This window comes from Podarcis gaigeae, assembly GCF_964106915.1.
Source record: "Podarcis gaigeae genome assembly, chromosome: 3".
Classification (NCBI taxonomy): Eukaryota; Metazoa; Chordata; class Lepidosauria; order Squamata; family Lacertidae; genus Podarcis; species Podarcis gaigeae.
In genome coordinates this window covers 23,205,398-23,228,004 of record NC_139680.1, presented here as the reverse complement: position 1 = coordinate 23,228,004, position 22,607 = coordinate 23,205,398, and the positions used below count along the sequence as shown (strand labels likewise).

The 22,607-nt window shown below is 39.9% G+C and overlaps 1 protein-coding gene across 4 annotated transcripts in view; it reads right to left on the bottom strand.

The window, feature by feature from the left end:
* Positions 1-22,607, bottom strand: part of CSMD1 (CUB and Sushi multiple domains 1) — a 949,787-nt gene that overhangs the window by 251,786 nt on the left and 675,394 nt on the right. The window lies entirely within an intron of this gene.

The following is a 22,607-nucleotide window of genomic DNA, read 5'->3' as shown; positions in this document are numbered from 1 at the left end:
TCTTAACCCGAGGTAATATTTCTGGGTTAGCGGAGTCTGTAACCTAAAGAGTATGTAACCCGAGGTACCACTGTATTAGTTAAATTATATTAATAAATAATATAACTGCAAGTACATGGAAATCTTTTAAAAAAACAACAACTGCAGTTTAACACACAAGCTACTTATCAAGCAAAACTACATTTTATTAATTTAACCAAACTATCCTATGAATTCCCAAGTCATGTTACAACTTTTTAACACCCCTCAATTTTGGAATTTGGAAGCTGAAAAAAATCAACATGCTATAGTGTAGTATACATTCGACTAAGCTGGGAATATTTAATAGTGCAGCAGTGTCTCGGGTATAAAAGTTTTTGATAGAAAAAGAATTACTATCTTTTAAAAAATAATAGAGTAATAAAAGTAAACACAGAGAGAAGTATCTGTCTCTAGGAAGTCTTTGAAAATTAATGTTTTACAGTTTGCAAGACTACAGAAATATAAAATGAAATATATAATCATTAAAAGATTTGTAGTTTTATATTTTTCTGCTGCTCACATTATAGCGGTATACATTTTTATAAAGCTCTGGACATGCAATTGTATATAAGTTCAGAGATTAGCAGATAGTATACCACGATGATATGGAGAACAGAAAAAAGAATATCGTATATGTAAAACAACTTACCATTTAAAAGCAAAAAGATTTTATATTATAATGTAATACAATTTAATAAATCAGGTGAAGGCATTTGAAAAGCACTTAGAACATGTATATATCAGTTTCATGTGAAAGAAAAGAAGGCTTTGAACAGCAGGGTCAGGTATTAGCACCACAAGGAAATAAATGTCTTATCATTATTTAAACCTAAGTTTTATTGTCAAGCTCATCAAGCCCTGAAGGACCTGATGCAGCGTCCAAATGACCAGGGAATTATAATCAAAATAAGATGTCCTGCATGTGGTCCAATCCAAATGAGAAACTAGGAGGCTGGTAACAAGATATTCTTGGTAGTGGCATACCATCTATGGAACTTCCTCCCAGGAGGCTTTCCGTCTGTCCACACATTCTGAAGCCAAACTCAGCAAAAAGAAAGAAACAATGCTAGTTGCAACAAATATGGGTCAGAACAGACCTTGCTAACTTTCTACATCCCTTATTGAAATTAAACTACTTTCAACGGGTCAACAACAATGGGTGTAGCAGTGGCTATTTTCAGGCTCTCATAAGAGCAGGATGTCAACAAGAGTTGTTCAAATATGCTGGAAGTCAATGAATCCCTAAACTGCTTATATATAGTTCAAGAAACTCTTAAACTCTTAAATTGTGTGATCATTTGTGAGCCGAATATCATATGCGTGCATTTTTCATGGGTGGTGGTGGGGTGATAACTCTAGTTTTCTCCCCCTCTCTGCAGAGCGAAGCCATTTTAAAAACACAAACAAAATACCAATTTTTCAGTTCGTTGCTGCCTTTGCTGAGCAGACATATGTTTCAAAATGACTGATGTGATGTGCTTTCATAACAATAATATAATCCAGAACCACAGTAACTGTGCACGGGTGAATATTTACAGTTGTATTGAAGAAGATAAAAAAAACCTAGAAATAATTTTAATGGGATCCAAAACATGCTATTTGTGTAATAGTTAGTTGGCATGAAAGAAAAGAAATCATTATAAAATCAAATCACATACAAATTTGTTTTGACCGTATGCCAGAGTTCAGTGATCTATTACGTGTGGACGTTTTAACCTTTGTCTTTGTAAACCTGTTACACTCACACTTAATTGTTTCAGTGGAAAACAACTTTAAAGGCAATACTACAAAGGTTTAAAAATACATTTTATACCCTTTCAAGTCCTTAGGTGAGGGCAATGATTAACATGAAAAATAATTTTTATGTAACCATGGTTAAAAAAGAAACATAAAAAGTAGCTAGATATGAAAATCCAGCTATTCCCCCTCAATAGAAGAAGAAAAAGAAGAGTTTGGATTTGATATCCCGCTTTATCACTACCCGAAGGAGTCTCGAAGCGGCTAACAATCTCTTTCCCTTCCTCCCCCACAACAAACACTCTGTGAGGTGAGTGGGGCTGAGAGATTTCAGAGACGTATGACTAGCCCAAGGTCACCCAGCAGCTACATGTGGAGGAGCGGGGAAGTGAACCCAGTTCACCAGATTATGAGTCCACCGCTCTTAACCACTACACCACTCTTTACATTCAAAGGTAGCATCCAATGCCATCACACTGTCAGCACTAAGATTTCCACTTCTTGCACATAACTCTCCCCACCACCACCACCACTCCACATGTACAACCTGTGCCCTTCCAAAATAACTTTCAGAGAGTTGGAGAAAACTTCAGAACAGGGAGGAGAGAGGGAGAGGAAGGTCCACTTCACAGTCAAAACTCCCAGAGGCGTGGAATGTTTTTGGCTTCATGAGTCAGATTCTTACCAGGAATGGCCTTATTGGCCAAATGGGGCAGGTAGGTGGGGCAACCCACCTGCCGATCACATGATGTTACAGGTCCTGGCCAGCTGTCAACCTCCCTTGCTGGATTTCCAAGCGCCCACTGTCACTGAAAGAACCCTGAGAAAGAGTCTGCAGCAACAACAGCAAGAAAATGGAACAAAGGGGAGACTCTCCCCCCCTTTTTACTCGGACTTCCCTATTCTACTTGCAACCCCAGGGATGGAAAGCAGCAGCATGGGAAGCCTTTGGAAACCCTTTGTGACCCTACCCCACTCTCTTTGCACACTTTGTTGGAGGTGTAAAGGAAAAAAGCAGAGAGAATTGCAAAGCCCTTGTGCCAGGGATAGGACAGGTTGGTGTGGCCTCCCCAAAACAGCTGACTGAGTAAGTATGTTGAATACTGCCTGTCTTGAGTAAGTATGCTGAATACTGAATGCCTTTAGCTGTAATGGGACGGATTTCAATCTATCATCTATGAGAAAGGAAATGAAAAGTTTTGTTTTGGTGGCCAAAAAGGTCAGAAAGACGACCCTGGACATTATAGCAGTGAATTGTAAGGAAGACGCAGAGATCTAAAGAGAGACTATTATTTGTGGCACGACACCCCTTTTACTTGTATTTATTTTTGATTCAGATTTGTCATGTCCACTGGCTAATACAATAAAGTTATTTAGACTGGATTAAAAAGTGTTTGTGGAGCTGATATGCATAATTCAGCAATAACATTTAAATCACTGATAGTATTTCTTTTTTGTATTGAAATGCTATTCCTCCCAAAGATGATCAGTCATGTCGGATATTAAGTGACCTAACTGATATTTACTCACAATTTACATGTTCATTCCAACAATAAATTTTACAACTAGTGCAAAGTCTCCCCCAAAGGTCTAGGGCCCTACTCATTCTAAGCCTGACATTAAAAATAATAATAAAAAAAAAATTGAAAGAGATTCTACCATATGACATTTTACATTTGTCCTAAAAATAATTATCACTGGACTGAGAAACACATGCAAATTCTGAAGCGTAATATAATGACTTCATACTATAAGACAGTCATCATCATAAGATTCTGTGACGAAGCTGTATCTTAGAAATTTCATAATGTGCTAATTAGAAACAGTGACTCGAATCCAATGGAATGGCTCCAGTATATGAGTGGTGCAAGAGGCTGCTGAAGGAAGAGGGTGGTGATGAATCTCTTCTCTATGAGCTGTACTCCACCCAAAGTGGTTAGTATCCAAGTCAGAAGTTGTTTTTTAACAAATTATACTAATTAGCATGCTGAGATTTGCTAACAGAGTACATTCTTACAGGTATTGCAGTAGCTAAGAAAGTTGCATCTAAAGACATTTCAAATGTAAAATGTGTATTACAAACAGCATAAGCCATTAAAATAATTTGAATTACACTCAAATGTCAGGAGGTCAGAAGGAAACTAATGGAAATTAAGCCTTCCAACAGATCTGACGGTAACGTTCAATAGAATTTGCAGAAAATGTACATTGCGCGTTGACTCTGGTGTCAACGTTAACACTACTTTATCATTAAAAACCACAATTGATAATTTAATAAGTTCTTTTTGTGACTTCATAGCTTTAAAGCTCCATTGCTCTCTACCCCCTGTAAAAATAATTTTTCAGCTGAATGCAGTGATTGTGTCATTACAGGTTAAATTCTGCATATCTTTAAATACCACATATTAAATATATAAAAAAGGTTTTTCTTCCTGGAAGTGCAGTATTACCAGCACAGGGCAGACAAGAGTGCACTACACAATACACAAAATATGCATTGCATTAAGACAAAACATTTTCAATTATGCCCGTCCCACAAAACATGATGGATAGGTGTAGTTTCTTTCAAGAGAATTATAGGTTGTTTTTTACCACTCATTTAAGCTATTGTTAAAAAAAAGGGGGGGGACCAAATGCTGCTCACTCCCACAGGCCATTTGGTTAATCACACACAGACAAAGACAGACACAGACACATCTTATTCTTGGCTATATCTTCTCTTCATCAGCTATAATCTCTGCAATGATTGGCCTTAAGTGTTGGCAGTAGATGAACACTACAGGAAGTTTGCTTTGCTTGTTTAGACCTTTAAACCTCTCCCTTAAATAAATTCAGACAAGACTCAAATTTTGGTTTGGTTTTTGCCAGAATTTAGGTCACAACTTTACTGATTACAGCAAGTGAATGGTTGCATAGGCTCTGGTTCGACTAGCTCCCTGCACCGTTGCAGGTAGTGCTGACCTGAGGCCCCAACATAGGTCAGCCTAGGGTGAGCACCTGGATAAGTGGAAAGTCGGGAACAGGCTATCTCCGCCACCCAAATGCCCCCCTGGACTCAGGCACGGGCACAAACCCCTCTCAGGGGTTGACCAAACCATCGAGTCCCTGGATTCCTTTAATGGAATACCCTTCACATAGGGATGGCGAGAGCATTCTCCCATCCCTATCACCTGAACCAGAGCCTATCCGCAACCTTACAAGTTGTGACGATTTGCTACACGGCAGGCGAAACCCAAATGGCAACAGCCAATCAGCCAAGTGGGGAAATTCCTGCTGTGCCATTGTCCCAACAGCAGATGACACACAACGGCATAGCAAGGTCAATCGCACAGCCCTAAATATAGGGAGAAGTGGCTGGGTGTTCCAATGCACGCAATGAAAGAGGAAGCTCTGGGTCACATGCATAGGTATATATAGGTCCTTTGATCCATTTAGCATGCATCCCATTGGCCTGATTAAACCCAGCATCAAGGGACCTACCAATTTGGGTGTCGTGGCTAATCAAACAAACCCACCCACAACACAGGGTTTGGTTGCCTGGTCTCACCGCAACATGTGCCCTCTTTAAGGGAGGACCCGATTTGTAGTTTTATAAGCTCCATTAGGCCACAATGCTTTATTCAAGTCATTGTACTTCTGCAACTGAATATACAGAGCTATTTGCCTGAAAAGCACCTTTCAACAGCGGACTTCCCCTCCACCTGTTGCACTCTGTGACCTGGTTTGCATGCACACCTCCCCCTCTTCCCAAAAAAAGAAAGAAAAAAAGAAGAATTAAAAATTATCTATTACAGAACTACCATTTCCAGCACCCTTAACAAACTACACCCACACTAAGCTCAGCTGCCATCGACAGAGTAAGTTATAAGGTTCCTAAAGACAGTTTTTAAATAGGGACTTCTCCCTGTTAGAGAGACTCACTATCTTGGCTTTAGCATAGTCTTGTTCTGCTTCCAGGTTCATAGACATTGAGTCACCTGAGATCAATATTAGATGGAAATATTATAATCCAGTGATCTCATTTGAATTATAGCAACAGCAATGTTTTTCTATGGCTAACACAGTGGAACAGATTTCTTGAGTTAAGAAGTGGCCCTCAGAATGAGTAAGTAGTACTTCCCAGTGTTACTCAATTACTATGTAGCACTACTGCTGCTGCTGCTGCTGCTGCTGCTGCTGCTGCTACTAATTTTATTATTTTTACCCTTCCCATCTGGCCACTGTGGGCGGCTTACAACATATCTAAAAACATAATAAAAAACATCAGCCCTTAAAAACTTCCCTAAACAGGGCTGCCTTCAGATGTCTTCTAAAAGTCAGATAGTTGTTTATTTCATTGGCATCTGAAGGGAGGGCGTTCCACAGGGAGGGTGCCACTAATGAGAAGGCCCTCTGCCTTCTCAATATTGTATAGAATATTGTATGTTATATTAGATGGGAGACAGTTTATTTATCACCATCTACTGTTTTGTTTGTTTGCTTCTGGACTGTTATTAATGTGGGGTATAACATATCAATTCCTGCCAACCTAGCAGTTCGAAAGTGCAAGTAGATAAATAGGTACCACTCTGGCAGGAAGGTAAACGGCGTTTCCGTGCACTGCTCTGGTTCGCCAGAAGCGGCTTAGTCATGCTGGCCACATGACCCAGAAGCTGTACGCCGGCTCCCTCAGCCAATAAAGCGAGATGAGCGCCGCAACCCCAGAGTCAGTCACGACTGGACCTAATGGTCAGGGTCCCTTTACCTTTACCTAGACCCAAACAGTCAATATCCATCAGCTAGCTCTAAGATGACAAGAATGCAGGTTAAGGGTGGTTGACCACACTTCTCCACTTGTCCCTTTACCTTATAACATAAATTAAATAATAACATAAAAACATGATATGAAATAATTAAACACAAGAATATTAGCTATGTAAAAAAACCCCGAACATTAAAATGCTACAGCAGAGGTACAAAGATACTGAGATAAAATTAAAAGTAAAGAATCATTGAAGGAAAGGCCTGGGCAAAAAGGTTTGTTACCCGGAGAAGCCTAAAGAACAACTAATAGCACCACACAAATCACAGAAGAAAGAGTGCTCCAGACAGCAGAGACAACCATGGAAAATGGGTATATTTTCCTGATAACCTGGTGGTCAAACACTCCTGTATACGAGAAGTCAATATTTCAGGTAACCTGGTTCCGAGTGTCATACGTCAATGAAAAGACCTTGAACACAGTCTGACAGCTAATTGGCAGCCAATGCAGTTCTCTCAGTACATGTGTAATTTGTGTGTATCCAGATACTTCACTTAACAATCTGGTCACAGTGCTCTGCACTATTAATACCAATAAGAAATACCAATCCCAAAAATGTATTAACTGGGGAATCAATAATGTATTTTGAGTATCACTGCACAAAATAATTTATACAGCATTTGCACTTTGTAAATAATTGGAGAAGAGGTTTAGACATTTATTTGCTTGGGTTACAACTAGGAATTTGTCTATGTAAAATGGTCCCTGATCAGAGAGTAGTTTCATTTTTGCAGGTGTTTTTTGCCAAACCAATTTGTTCTTGGCTTTTTTTATTTGATAAGGAACAATAGCCTATTCATTGCTCTTTATTTTCAGTGTATTTTCAATGTTCTAATTTTCATATGAATTCATATGAATTTTCATATGAATTCAAATAAAATGTGACATTCTAAATTCGCTTTCGATAAGCCTAAAAGGAAGCACTTATACTTAGCTGTATTAAAGTAATGATTAATTCAAGCCTTATATTTATAATAATATATAGCATCAAAGTGTAATAATTTACATAAAACACAATGCAATCAACTAAATGGGATAGTTTGCTTATTATCATCCCATCTCAGCTCTACCTGATTTCAACACTGGGAGAAAGAAAAAGTTAATAAATCTAACAAAGAGTCCTGTGCTTTCAATCATAAAACAGTCCCCTTTAAATCAGCTCTAGTTAGGAAAGCCATGATTTCATAAGAAACGCTCCAAGTCTATAATGAAGGTATCCTTCATTCATTCAACGTAACATGGAAATTAAAGTCAGTTCACCAGCAAATGTGGCATTACCCTGAGTGCATGACACTTCACATAAAACAAGTTATCCCAGCTCAGTAGTAACGTCAGACCATAACTCCTACATCCTCACCACTATTCCAGAAAACAAGGGCAATATGGATTCCTTTCATACTATTTTATCAATGTAACATGGGAGGGCTGCACCCAGAAGTGGATTGTGTGCCTGAATGTTAATATCTGAAGGAACCTTAAAATCCACCTTAAAATAGAACTATGAGCCTTAAGAACAATTCATTTTAAAGAACGTGATGCTGGTTTTTCCTCCTCTTACCCTGTTTTGGTACCTGCTTTACCCCACTTTTCTTGACCTTCACTGATGCAAATAATTTCTGATGGAGAATGTACAACCCAGTTTATTGTTCTCAAAATTGTGTCGTGTTTTGTGTAATATAGGCAGTATCTGACCATGTAACAGTACATTGGGATACCTCATAGGCTAATTCAAACTCTAGTCAGCCTGCACTGGTAAACAGAAGAGTTCCTGTCAGCTCACTTAGACATCATCTGCAATGAATATGCAATGAAGATGTTCTGCATTAAAATGTAAAGAGAATGGTGGAATGGAGTGGCTGCAGTTTTCCCCCTGCAGTATTATGTGACTTACTTTTAAAGCAGGGTTTTGTGATTTATAATTATTGACTTCTAGAAAATTATGTAGTTTTGTTTAAGAATGTAAATTACAAACAATAAAGCAATATCAATAATGTGAAGTTCGGCACACATTGATAACATCAAGGAGTAGATTTTAGAAATGACTATTTTAAAAATTAAGGCTACTATTCTATGTAGAATGACTTGAACATAATTCTATTAGCATTTATTTTGGTTCAAGGAACTATTTTCCCTCAGAAGTGTAGTGTTTGTGTTATTGAGAGGGAGGACAGTTGAAAAATGGCAATGAAAGACAGCATGTCTATGTTAACGATAAGGGGGTTAATAGAATAGTAGGTGGTAATGACAAGCATACGTTCAGCTCACTGTCAAAACAACATTCTCACAAATATTTACAAATATGCAAATATATGTAATTACAGAAACGAAAAAAAAATGCCTTTACAAGAGGGTGACTGGGTTATTGCTGCATATTTCATTCCTTCAAAGTGGTGTAGGTTGTATTTATTCACATTAAAAGACAATGTGATGTTTTACAATGCTAAAAGTACACAGAGAAAACTAGGAAAGGAGAAACAATAAGCTCTGCACAAAGCATATTTATTGTATTAGTTTGTTTGAGCATAGAAATAGGGCTGCAAAAACCAGATGCCATAACACAATATGCTTTGTTAGCTTGGAACAGCATTAAGGAAACATTCTTTGAAATTTTGAGAAGGCTAGGGTGTATGAAACAGGGAAAAGAATGAAATATGTTATTTTTAAAAAAGAGTAGGAGGCAAAAGAGAAGATTGAATATAGTACGTCGCAAAGCTAAATAACAGAAAATTTCTCCAGCTATCTAGTTTTTTACAGTCTCAGGGGGGTTGGGGTTGGGGTTGGGGGGGGGGACAATGTATTCCAGGAATATGGCATTATTGTAGGGAGCTATGCAAATGAAAACATAGCTTTGACTGAGAAGTATATGCATAAACAATGATGCCACTTTTTAGCCATAGTTATGTTTATAGCATTAAATAGGCATTACAGTAACATGAACACAAATATGGTGTCAAAATATATTCTCTTATAGTATGGGGTGGGGGGGGCAGAGGGTGTAACAGTTCATAATGTCATTTTAGGATATCATCCTATACTCATTTACATGGGAGTATGCCCCATTGAATTCAATGAGGTACTTCTGAGGAGGCATGTATAAGATTAATATAACAAGTCTCCCATGATGAACCAGAACCATTTTAGTGACAATAGAACATAAAGAAGTATAATTTGAAAAGAAATAGCACTCTAATGGGGGGGGGGGCTACTTTTTAAAAATATTTTTTTACAGAGGTTTTCAGTAAGTTGCAGGAAAGCAGAAAGTGAATACAGAAGGAATATAAATTCAATTCCTGCAGCAATAAGTTTGTCTGTTCACTGTGTTTATTTACCCAAACGTGTGTGTGTACGCCATCAACACACAGGCATGAGGGATGCGTTAACAAACAATAAATAAAGAATGAGAGGACAATGAAAAGGTGCAATGTATCTGGGACAGGGGTGCCAATTTGAATAAAATATTGGGGGACCCAGGTAAGCCTTGCCCTGCATAACAGATCACAAGACGTGGTACACCCCCACATTTGAATGGCACTGCCTATCCATGGGGGGGCTTCTCAAATATTTTACTGGGGAGGCTGAAGGGACCTCAGACCCTAGGAGTTGGCTGCTATGATGGGGGGGGGGGATAAAAACTCAGCTCTTAAAGACATGTTAAGAGAATTAGTTTCAATGCGGGAAATTGAACATGAGACCATTAAAGTATGTGAGAAATTTGGGGTATTGACATTTAAACCACTTTAAAAACCACAACTCGGGGGTGGGGGGAGATAGGAGCCTGTTTCAAATAGTATGATGCTGCTTTACATATATAGTGCAGATGGGGTCTAAGATGCTCAAACTTTATCAAAAATGATTGACTGAAGCAGTAATGAAAGCAGAGAGACAGATATAGCTCAGATGAATAGAGAGCCTGCCTTCTGAGATGAGATTAAAAGAGGAAGCTTAACCAGCAAAAAGTAGGCTGAGAGGAAATACACAGCAAATACTTCAGGATGATGAATACAATGCATGGGAGATATATATAAATGTTGTAGAAACAGAGAGAAATTGATAATTGTGTCCCATAAGCACCTGGCTGGCAACTGTGAAGAGAGAATTCTGAGTTAGGTGGCACTTTGGCCTGATACTGCAGGGCTTTTCTTATGCCCATATGAAATATCTATTAATCAATGAATAAATAATGAACTAAATGGCCTGAAAACTGTAATTTGGGAGTACCTTTGGGAGTACTATCTGTGATCAGGGTTTTATTTTTCCTGAGTTGGTGAAAACAACCACACTGGAGCCTGTAGATGGAGTGGACTGCTGTTAAACACAATACAGCTATTTTTACATAGAAAGAGAGGTAGCCTTACTTGCATTGTTTGATTCTAAATGGATTTTCATAAGAAGGGATGTGAAGGAAGAAGACTGACTCTGAGAACATTTTGCCTTCCCCTGTTGGATTGTTACAACATGTCCTCAACCACATGTACTTGTTGTTGTTTAGTCGTTTAGTCGTGTCCGACTCTTCGTGACCCCATGGACCAGAGCACGCCAGGCACTTCTGTCTTCATATTTGTACCAAACTGACACATATTTGGGCCTGGCCTTTACTACCTGCCATTGTTGCAGCTCCACCACTGCCCACAGAATTTCCAATCCTAATTCCTTGCCTCCTACTATTATGTTGTAAGCACTGACCTCATCTAAGACAAGGTCTTGTAGCTGAATGCTGTAAGAGAGAACACTAATGTTGCTTCAGGAACAGTCAAACTTAGACGGAATCTTAAATAGGAGTGTTAAATGTTTATATGTGGGGAAAGTTGGATCTAAAGTAAGATAAGCTGCTTTCTTACTTTTATACATTTGACCAAGCTATTCTTTCCACTATTTTCAAGTCCTGCTTGATGTAGCTAAAAAAGTATCTTGTATTCAAGTACATTTTCCCTAGTGATTTAAATCAGTGATCTATTTTGGGAGTACGGAGTCTCCGAACTAGGATTTCAACAACCCACTTGCCTCCATGAAGCAATATAAAATTGAAACAGCAAAATAAATTCTTGAAAGTGCATGAACGCCAGCATATATCCTCATTTGTTTTGCTTTTATTTGGTGCAAAGAGAATGCTTCCTTAATACAATAAGAAATTTATATGGTTAAAAAGTCGATGCACACACAATAAATATCAACAGATTACTTTGGAATGAATATATTGCTACATTTCCTGTGTTGTACAGCGACCACTATTGTGATTTGTAATGTTCCCCGAGCAACCTGAGTGAATTAGAACTCTGTAGTCATTTTAAGAACGTATGTTGTTGTACAAGGCTCAGTGTGTAATTCAGTGGAACTTTTTAGCCTATCCATATTTCATTTGCCTGTGAAGCTATACCATCCATTCTGTATTCAGTTAATGTTCAAGGACAAATAGAGAACTTGAAGTCTGGTGGAAGAGAGGAAGATGGAATATTTTTGTAGGATACATACTATTGGCATTAGTGTCAGAATGTCCCCATTTTTAGAAGCTACTCCTTCAAACCCATTCATATTATCAAGGCTATCATAAGCAAGAGCTACATGAGTCAAACCAATGAATCCATCACATACTGTACATAGCATCTATAATTTCTAAATTTTGAGATAGGTCATTTCCCAGCTATTATAGGGTCTAATGATAGTTCCATCAGTTGCAGAGCATCTCCCATATTTCACTGGGAACATTCAATTTCACTGATACAACTGCAAAATGCAATTAGAGATGGTGAGGAATTCGTCTGGTCAGCTTTTTGCAGCAGATCAACACAATTTGACACCAGTCTTTGCTGTGCCTCATTCTCAAAGGAAACACAAACACTGTGTAAATGCCTGGAACCCCTGGGATCTCACACTGCTCAGAGATTGGGGTGGCGTGTAACGATCTGCTGAAATGTGATCTACAAAAAAACCTACCTGCACCTGGATCGACTGTGAACAGTCCATAAAACTGAATGGCTGTATTTCTAGTGAATTAACAGCAATCCGACAGTCATATTGCAACAAAGGGACAGATACACTGCCATGATACCAATGAAATGGTTGCTGTATCTGCTGCATGTTCAGCCCAGGAAAGAGGATAAACAGACAACCAGAAATTACAAAAATGGCAAGCACCCCCAGAATCCCTGAAAACCTCACCAAAGCCACCAATCACATGCTGTCCATGCACAGAAGAACGCAATGAACATATTCTCCGCGCACGCCCTTGCACCAAAGTGCCCTTCACTTAATCAGTCCCAGAAAGAACTGCACCACTGTCAAACACAGACACCCCTACAGTCAGGGTTTCCAGCCACATAGCCACATTACAAGCACTATTCTAAAGCACAACACAAAAAATCAACACGGCATTCTGGAGCATTTTGAAACAAAAGGAAGGAAGGAAGGAAGGAAGGAAGGAAGGAAGGAAGGAAGGAAGGAGAGGTTGCAGCACAGAGCAGCCATATTCCTCCCTCAGCAGGACAGCTGCAGAAAGCATATCCAGATAAAGGTTCAAGATCCACTAAGGGAGAAAAATACCAAGACTGAGAAGGAAGGGACTACAATGGACATCAAGAGAAGCCACAGGCACACTGAAACAGCAGAACTGTCCGGGGCTCAGTTCACAGGGTGTGGTTCAGTGAGGCAGGCAATGGGAGGTTGAGCCCCATCAGGGAAAAGTGGAAAAGTACTGTCACTCTCTTTTTCATGACTGGCAAACAAAATCATCTGCCTCCTGCATAGGCCAGCCAGCTTTCTGGCCAACATCCTCTTCCTTGCAGCACATAGTTATGTGACCAATCCCACCTTTCTATGTTGCCTGATAGGCCAGTTCTGCTGGGCAGCATCCCAGCAGGACTCATCATCCCTCCCCAGAATCAACTTCCCTTGTCACTGTCTGCCTTTCCTTTTCCCCATTACCCCCAATGACTGCCTAGTACACTCTTAGCTGCAGCAGCCATCCCATTTGTGTGCCCTGAGAGGTCTTTCTCCTCACAGTCCATGGAAACTGAGCAGAGGGAAAAGAGGCCACTAACCTTAAGCCTATCTAGTTTGCTGCGCTGAGTCTCCCCAATGAGAGGCCTATTTGGAGGAGAGCTGAAATCAGATCCTATTACAGTGGGAGAAAGGGGTCCCGATCTATTAGTCTCTAGTAGGAAAGGCACAACACATGAGGAAAAGTCAAAGCCTTTATTGAACAGCAGGATGGAGTGCAGCCTGAAAGGGAAAGTGGTTGTGAAGTTGTCAGCGAGTCATCCCTGTAAGACTCCTGTGGCTGCATCCCTTGTGGCTGAAACACTTGGCCTTCATGTCATGGAGCAAGTAGGTTGTCAATCCGACAGAGAAACAACCAGGAATATCTTGGTCACTGCTAGTGATTGATGTGGGACTTCCCTCCTGGTCTGCGTGGAGCAGGACATGGGCTGAATCCTGTACTTCTCTCAGAGTGGGCTAGGAAAGGCAAGAGGAGACACAAGCATTAGCTAGCAGATGGAGGACATAGTTGCTGAATCTTGAGGCACTATAGGCCTTGGTAAGGGAATGTGAGAGTCAGTGTTCATACCTCAGCCTCTCCAGTGATTGTAAGTATACATACCTTTGCTTGTTTGGTAGTTGCAGTGGAACTCTGTGCGTGTGATGGCAGCTTGTTGTGCTCTGTGCTCAGCGCTGTGGTCCTGCAAGTTAAGAGTGATTGGCTTTGAGAGTCTTTGGCCAACAGTTGCAATAGAGAGGAGTGTGTAGCCTTTGCCAATGGAGAACCTACCTGTGTGCAGGGATTAGTATCTCCCACGTGTTGGAAGATGCTGTTCCCCACTGTTGGGGTTGTGGAAAGGCGTTACAGCAATGCCATTTCACAAAAGACAACAATCGCAGATCATAAATGTGGGGGGAGACGTTTGCAGCAGTTATACTATGTAGGATGCATTCCCCCATCTCTGGCTTACCTGTAGTAATGTTGTTCAGTTGTGGTACTCTCAGTGGTGGAGTGCAATGGTGTGCTTGAATCTGCAGTACTAGGGTAAGGTACCTGTTAGGGTTCTAGGAAGTAAAGCATTAGAAATGTGCTCATGTTGCTGGGTGAGTTGTGAAGGCAAGCTCATTGGACAAAGTGCTTTGTTTGGTTACAAAGTGTCAGTTTACCATTTTATCCATGTGAACCCCTGAGCAGGGCCGTCTTAAGCATATCCAGCGCCGTGGTGCAAAACTCCCTCCGCCCCCACCCCCCATTTTGGCGCTGCTGGCAGGGCTGGCAGCAGCTGGAGGGCGGCTCCTCCAGCAGGGAAGAGGCGGAGGCTGGATGCTTCGTGCCGCAGTGGCCATGGCAGACAGCAAGTGTGGCGCTGCTTCGGCGTGGCATGGCAGAGGCAGGTGAGGGAGGCGAGCTGATGCTGGGAGGTGCTGTGTCCAGCCTCCACCTCTTCCCTGGCGCCCTCCAGAACTTGGCGCCCTGGCACGCTGCGCCACTAGGCTCTATGGGTAAGATGCCCCTGCACTGATACCATGGGGCCCAGGATATCAAGTTGCACACTGCTTACAATGACATAAGAGTTATCTCTTTGGGTTTCGTTTATATACCAGCAATGGTGCGCTATGATTGAGTCACTGCCTATCCTATGGTTTGTTATGACAAGACAGGGCAGTTGCTGATCTAGGAGTAGTATTTTTTCTCTCTCCCTCTGCAGTCAATGGGAGGGAAATTCCTCGCATTAGGCAAATGGCTGTTGTAAAGTTGTCCCATTGACGAGGATGTGGCTGTGGTCTGGGAAGTATAGGACACTGCTTAGGACCACTCCAACCCTGTTTCACCTATGCCCTTTCTCCAGGTCCACCCCATTTTAGTGGTTGTGTCCTCTTCCTTGGTGATCACTCGTAGCTGAGTATGATTGTCTTAACAGTGAGTCAGTAAATGACTGTGCAGGCCAATTCTGGATCAACAGGTCCTTTCATAGTGGGGACATAGGTTTCCGGGTGGGAGTTGATCACGGTGGGGGTTTGCCAAACATGCCTTCCTCTTAGTTTCTTTCTCCTTTTCGCCCCAAGTTCATGCTTCTTCAAAGTCCTTTGGTAAAGGCTGTTCTCCAATTGGAGATCGTACTTACCAGTGGAAAAAGCTCTGGAAAGATGTGATGTATCTCAATTTCAACTGGTATTACCTATTGCCCCTCAGCTGATTGCACTCAAATACAGAGATGCACCTGAAAACTACTGTGTGGAATTGCTGGTCAGCTATTATGAGTATAATTAAAAACTACCTCAGGAAACCAATTTGTTTTGTAACATGTGTATTTATGCATTTAAAATGCTTAGTTACTGTGTAATTACACCCCTTTTAAATTGATTGTTTTGCTAACTCGAGGTCACTGAGCACACCTAGCACTCTCTTGATAATGCAGCAGCTTAGAGATGATTGCCTCGCTCTTGCCCTTCAGTATAATAGCTAATGCCATACACAAGGGAAGAAAACTGGAGCGGAAACATAGCTCATGACTTTGGTGGTTTGAATTGAAAACTGTTACGATAAATACGATAAATATGTGATCTCCTCATTTCTCTAAGGTTTATATTCAGTTTTGGTAATTACACTTTCTTTCATTCTACAGAAACCTGAAAATGTAGCTAAATGGTCCCTTACAACTCAGCATGCGAGTGATGTATATGCTCTTTAGTATATATAGACGTGGTTATATAAGACTCGTTTTAGCCAGACCTTGAAATTATTTGGATACAGAGAGAACTACAGAACACAGCAGTGTGCTTTTTAGGGCACTATCTCACTATACTGGTGCTAAAAGGTAAGCCGCTTCTGGCGAACCAGAGCAGCACACAGAAACGCCATTTACCTTCCTGCCGGAGCTTTAAAACAAACAAACAAAAAAACCACTCTTCATTTTGTTTCATTTTGTTTCCAGTTCTTATTTGCACTGGAGTATTTGTACATTTTTAGTTATCCATGTGTTAAATCATGTGAGATGTTGAGATCATAGACAGACATACTTTTAAGTATACATTCATGATGAAATTATGCACAGTTCTACTTTCAGCATGATTCACGCCCAGAAAAATTTCAGGGCAGACATAACAAATGCTTAGATTCCTATTGGTGCATGTCCAGTAATTTCCTGCTGAAATATTGTAACATTTCACACCACATATGTTCTAAGTTTGGGGGGGGGGGCTTCCACTTTTCTTGCAAAATAGCACAATATTGTCATCTCCAGGGGCACTAATGTGCAAACACTGGGAAAAGCAACTCAGAACAATAATTAAAGCAGGATAAGTGTGAACATAAGTATCATTTTTTGTGTGTTTTTTAATTATATTAAAAGGTCCACAATGGAACTGCAATGCACCTTGAGGGCCAAGTTTGATAGAGCCTCCAGCCTGTCAATCACCTGATGACAGGTGATATTTTTGCCCATGAGTCTACAGAAGTCCCTTTCAAAATGCTGTTTTACACAGTGCTTTAAAAGGGACTTGTGAATAAATGTCAGTCAGCTGACATTACTGGATCTTCTGAATACCAGCACTTTGCATAGTGCTTTGCAAGAGGACTTTACAGGTACTGCCAATCAGCTGAGCTGGGTTTTCATCTGCCACACACCTAATGTCAAGAACATGACATCAAGTTTAGAGAAGGTGGGGTGGCTTGACTGAAATGGCCTCCTGGACCACATGGAGGGGATTAGTGGGCCTAGTAAGTTGTGCAGGGAAGCTGAGCTGGATTTTGCTCCATTTTTGTGGAGGGACATTAATTCCCTATGAGAGGAGGAAATAAATTCTGCTCTGTTCAGGGTGGTGGGAGAAACTCCATTAAGTTTTACAGTATTGGGGAGGGGGATTGGCCACAAGGTACCAACAATTTCTCCCCCTTTCCGCCCTTAAAAATGAACATTATGCTGCTTTGCACAACAGGTGCTGGGTCTCCTAAGCCTCCAAAACCTCCTGCTGGGGGTGGGTGGGTTAGAATGTGCATTCCAACATGTTCTCAGCAAGAAACATGGCAGAGTTGTGAGATTTCAGCGTATCCTCTGCTTGTTTTAGCCATAAGTGGCTTGTTTTAGTACTTTTTAATAAAGTACTTTGATGTATGGAAGTGAGAGCTGGATCATAAAGAAGGCTGATCGACGAAGAATCTATGCTTTTGAATTATGGTGCTGGAGGGACACTTGAGAGTCCCATGGACTGCATGATGATCAAAACTATCCATTCTTAAGGAAATCAGCCCTGAGTGCTCACTGGAAGGATAGATCCTGAAGCTGAGGCTCCAATACTTTGGCCACCTGATGAGAAGAGAAGACTCCCTGGAAAAGACCCTGATGTTGAGAAAGATTGAGGGCACAAGGAGAAGGGGACGATAGAGGACGAGATGGTTGGACAGTGTTCTTGAAGCTACTAACATGAGTTTGACCAAACTGCAGGAGTCAGTGGAAGACAGGAGTGCCTGGCGTGCTCTGGTCCATGGGGTCAGAAGAGTCGGACACAACTAAACAACAACAACAGTAAAGTAAGCCAAACCCTCCTCTGCCCCACACAGAGGAGTTTGTGAATCCATTTTGCCACCCCTCAATTTTTTATTTTTTATTTGTGGTGGTAGGTTTCTCTCTCCCCCACATTGCAGATACAAGATGACCTGAAAATATTGACCCAGCTCTAGTTCAGATCAGAATATTCCAGTGGTACTTAACACATGCTTAACAATCCCAAAGAAAACAATAAGGCTTAAATGTGTTCCAACTTTGGATATAGCCTAGTATTTGGGATTTCTGTTATAAACTGCTCAGCTATAATAAAGATGCTTAGATGCTGCAAAGTGGCTGTCAAGTAGTTGTTGATACTGTCTCTGTTACTAAATGTCTCCAGTACCTCAAAGGGTTTTGGAGATTGTTCTATGCAATTTATTCATTCCTCAAAATCAGATAAGTAACACATACCATGAAACTCTTCTTAATATGTATGTAGTACAAACACAAAATGCATACAAGAAGCATTTCAAAAGAGATCACTTCCAAATTGCAAGTATTAATATTAATGCATTGAAATACAGCTTTAATCCAGAACACACTGTTACTTCTGTCTATTAAGTATTTTGAAACTCGCTTTTGCTGCTGACTTGCTGGAAAGGTAAAATAATTATGATAATAATACTTATTAGGAAATGTCACCAGCAATATGACTGCGATAAATAAATAAATAAATTCTTGCCCTTTCCTGCTTTTATGCAGGCATAGTTGTGTTCTTGACTATCAACTCTTGCAGTTGCATTGTGGGCCTTTTAATATAAAGGTTGTTGTTGTTTTTTAAATGAACAACAACAACACAAGAATTTAAGGGGGGAATCGTAATAATTTCAGCTTTCCATTTATAATATATAATTTTCAAAAAAATATAATTTGCATGATAATGCTTGCAAGCTGGACTTCAGGGCATTGGGACTGACAATACACTAGAATTCCCCTTAGCCAAATTATGCATATCAAAAACATTCTGGTTATCCAAGTCTACAGATAATCCCCCAAGTTACTCCATCCATGTAAATGTATGAGCAAACTGCACTTCTGTTTATCCAAAGTAGTTCATGTCCCCACAGTCCATTCAAATATATTCAGCTGTACTTTATTTGAATAACTGTTTGTCAAGACATATTAATAGGTAGGCTATATGTCACAGGATACAGCTGACTTGCTTCTGTGCACAGAAACACATTCTTTTTATATTAATATTTTTTCCGCATAGCTAAAAAGCTATAACAGTCACCATTACCAGACATATAATTTTTACTGTCTAATGTTCTGTCATCACAGACTATGTATCATTCTCTTTCATTTAGCTAAGTTGGTAGGGTACGAGACTCAACCTTAGGGTTGTGGGTTTAAGCCCCATGCTTGGCAAAATTGCAAGGGGCTGGACTAGAATAGATGGCCCACATGGTCCCTTCCAACTCTACAATTCTATGATTTCTACCCGCCATCTTGAAATCCTATTAAAAGAGCCTTGAAATATGCCAATAGTAGGTGTCTAAATTGGAAAATAGGGAACAAAATCCCAATTTATACATTTGTCTGTTGCTCACTAAATTTCAACACACCACACCAAAGTGTAGATCTTATATATCCCGTTTATGTGTGTTTGCCCAGCTTCCCCATTAGGTTACTGTGACACAGCAGTGCCTCATATATGACTAGTCTGATTAAGCATCAGCCCAGAAACTCTTAAGTATTGAACATCAAATTAATCACAGACAATGTGATTTAACCACAGGGGGAAACTGTGAGACAATCCGCTGGCTCAGCACCCCCTGCCGCCCCTTTTATGAAAGAACTATTAGGAACCTATTTGAGCCTCTTTCTTCATGCACCCGAGCAAGAGAAGAGAGCAGGGATAAAAACTGCCTGTTAAATAAATGACGGGTGTAATGCAGAGATGATTGCTGCAGGCGGAGGATGTTGAGGAACCTTACAACCCATTCTGTATTGTATTTGCTAGGGACTGTGAGGTACGGGTGGGGGGAAACGCATCCTGAAATACTGAATTTAGGCTCTACGGCAAATATCAATAGTTGAAAGATGGGCCTAAATACAACCAACACTAACATAAGATGATAGATAATACTTTCGGCTATAAGCCCACAAGGTAAATGTGAGGGCGATCTGGCTGTGACATCTGTCACCCCATTGATCGCCAGGGTTGATTCGGTTAACATAACTTAACTAATCTTAGTAGCTTGGTACACCACATTACTCTCTCTTCCTTTTTCCACATTGTAAGGCCCACACTGTTAAATTATAATTTTCTCATAAATCAAACTAAGGCTGATTTAAATGTTATTCATAGTTGGCAGAAGCTGGAGTGAACTCTGGGTTTAGAAACCTCGGGGACGAAATGTTCTTCCTTCTGAGGATGAACTAAGTAGTTTTAAGTTCACCTTCTTACTGGCCCTCAATCATACCATCCTGTTTTGTTCACATCTTTTGAAATTATGCACAGTAGGTCAGCATTTAAATAGTACCTGTTTTGTACCCACTTTCTCATGAACTTTCAGTGCTTTCATCCATAAAATATGCACTTTGTACATACATAAATATGTACTCTACTTTACGTGTGTGTGTGTGTGTGTGTGTGTGTGTGTGTGTGTACCCTTTTTGCACACCAAAACTACATCATGAATAGTACTGTGTTTTGGACTCAAGTGAGTTCAGGAGCACTAAGCCAGGCTGGTCCACTGCAAATGACTTCTTTTCCCTTCCCAACTTTGAATTAACTATTTTACATGTACAGTATGCCGCTGGTTTCCCCACCCAAAACCCTGTTAAGAGCACACAATTGCACTGCCGAAGTATGGTACCTCATAGCGTCTGATGATGATCATGTTGTTATTGCCATGACTGTAAGGTGAATTAGATTGGTTCACATTTTGGGGATGCCCTAAATTGCTATAAATTTGGTAGGATGCAGGAGCTAATCTTAATTTGCCTTCCTCAATGAACCACATTTTAATACTTTACCTTCAAGGACATATGAACCTATTATTTGAGCCCTTCCTAAATATCAGATAATGTGAAGTCCTTTGCTTCCACATCAGTGCACATTTGGGTGAAAAAATATGCTGATCTTTATTCTGACAGGAAGTTTAATTTATAACAATTGAAGGGTCACCCACTGCATCTTCACATATATAGGAGCAGTGACTACAGATGGAAGATAAAGTTATTTAGTCTGCTTTTTTAAGTGAACTGACCTGATCACTGCCCTCTGGACTAATACATCCTTTGGAAGGCAACTGTCCTTCAGCTTTTGCATTTGTCTGAATCTTGCAAAACATTTTTTTGTTCCGAAAGATAATAATACAAAAATACATTACCATTTTGCTTTTTATATATAAAATGTGTTTACAAATTGATACATAGAGATTGAAAATATATTTTAATATCTTATTGCAAAGAAGTGTTTTTAAGCACACATTTTCCATGATACTTTTTAAAAATAAAATATTCACCAACGAATACTGCAAAGAACGGAACAGACTTATGAATGAACATGTTGAAAATGGAAAGAGGACTGGAAAAAGATTGATCCATCCATCCCTAATCAGTGACTCTACATGTTACCTGAACTTATTGGGTCATGAATCCTTTCTTCACCCTTCTCTTATACATCATTTTTGTCTTTCTTCAATTTCTTTTTCTATGTTCAGACTGTTCTTTTTTTGCACCTCTTAATTAATGTGGCTGCATGTTCAGGCAGCCTTCTGCCTTTTAACCTTTTGTTTCCCTCTCTCTGTTCAGAGGCTACTAAGGGGGGAATGGATTATGTAGGCCATCTCTACTGCTGCACAATAACAATCTTAGCAACACAACTACATGTGCCTCAACCTCTGTATCATTTGTTGTGCTTTCTGAGTACTCATAAAGTATTACTAAGTTCCTTCCATTCATCTTCCTAATGTACAAATGACATACATATTTTAAGCCTTAATGGAATAGAGCAGTGTAATAGCTTAAATTTTTATAATGAAAGAGTCAAATGAACACTATATATAGCCAAATTGTGTATGCTTACAATGCACCAGAACTAACTAATGAGCAAATTATTTTACATACACACTGTTAATCTTTTTTTTAAAAAAAAATGTTCAAGGTCATATGCAAACGGTATTTAAAAACATTTCAATAAAAATAATCCATAACTTTAAACAAAAAAATAATAAATTTTCTATACCCAGTAATATCAATCTAGTATTCCATTGTCAACAATTCACATGGCATAAAAGCCACTTCTGGAAATCTAGTGGAACCTAGTTTGTTGTTTCCAGAAGAAAAAAAATCTGCTAGCAACCCCATTAAGTTGGAAAATCACAGGAGTTTTGCATTTACAAAATTTGGAATGGTATAACAGTATACCGTTTCCCCCCACCATTTAAAATTTAGAGTGGCCTGCAGGTATAGTGATGAAAAAGCCACAGTTCCATAATGCAACAGACACTGTAGTGCAAAGGGAAAGTTGTAAATTGGGACAGAAGTATCTACATTATAAGTAGCAAAGCTAAGGCAAT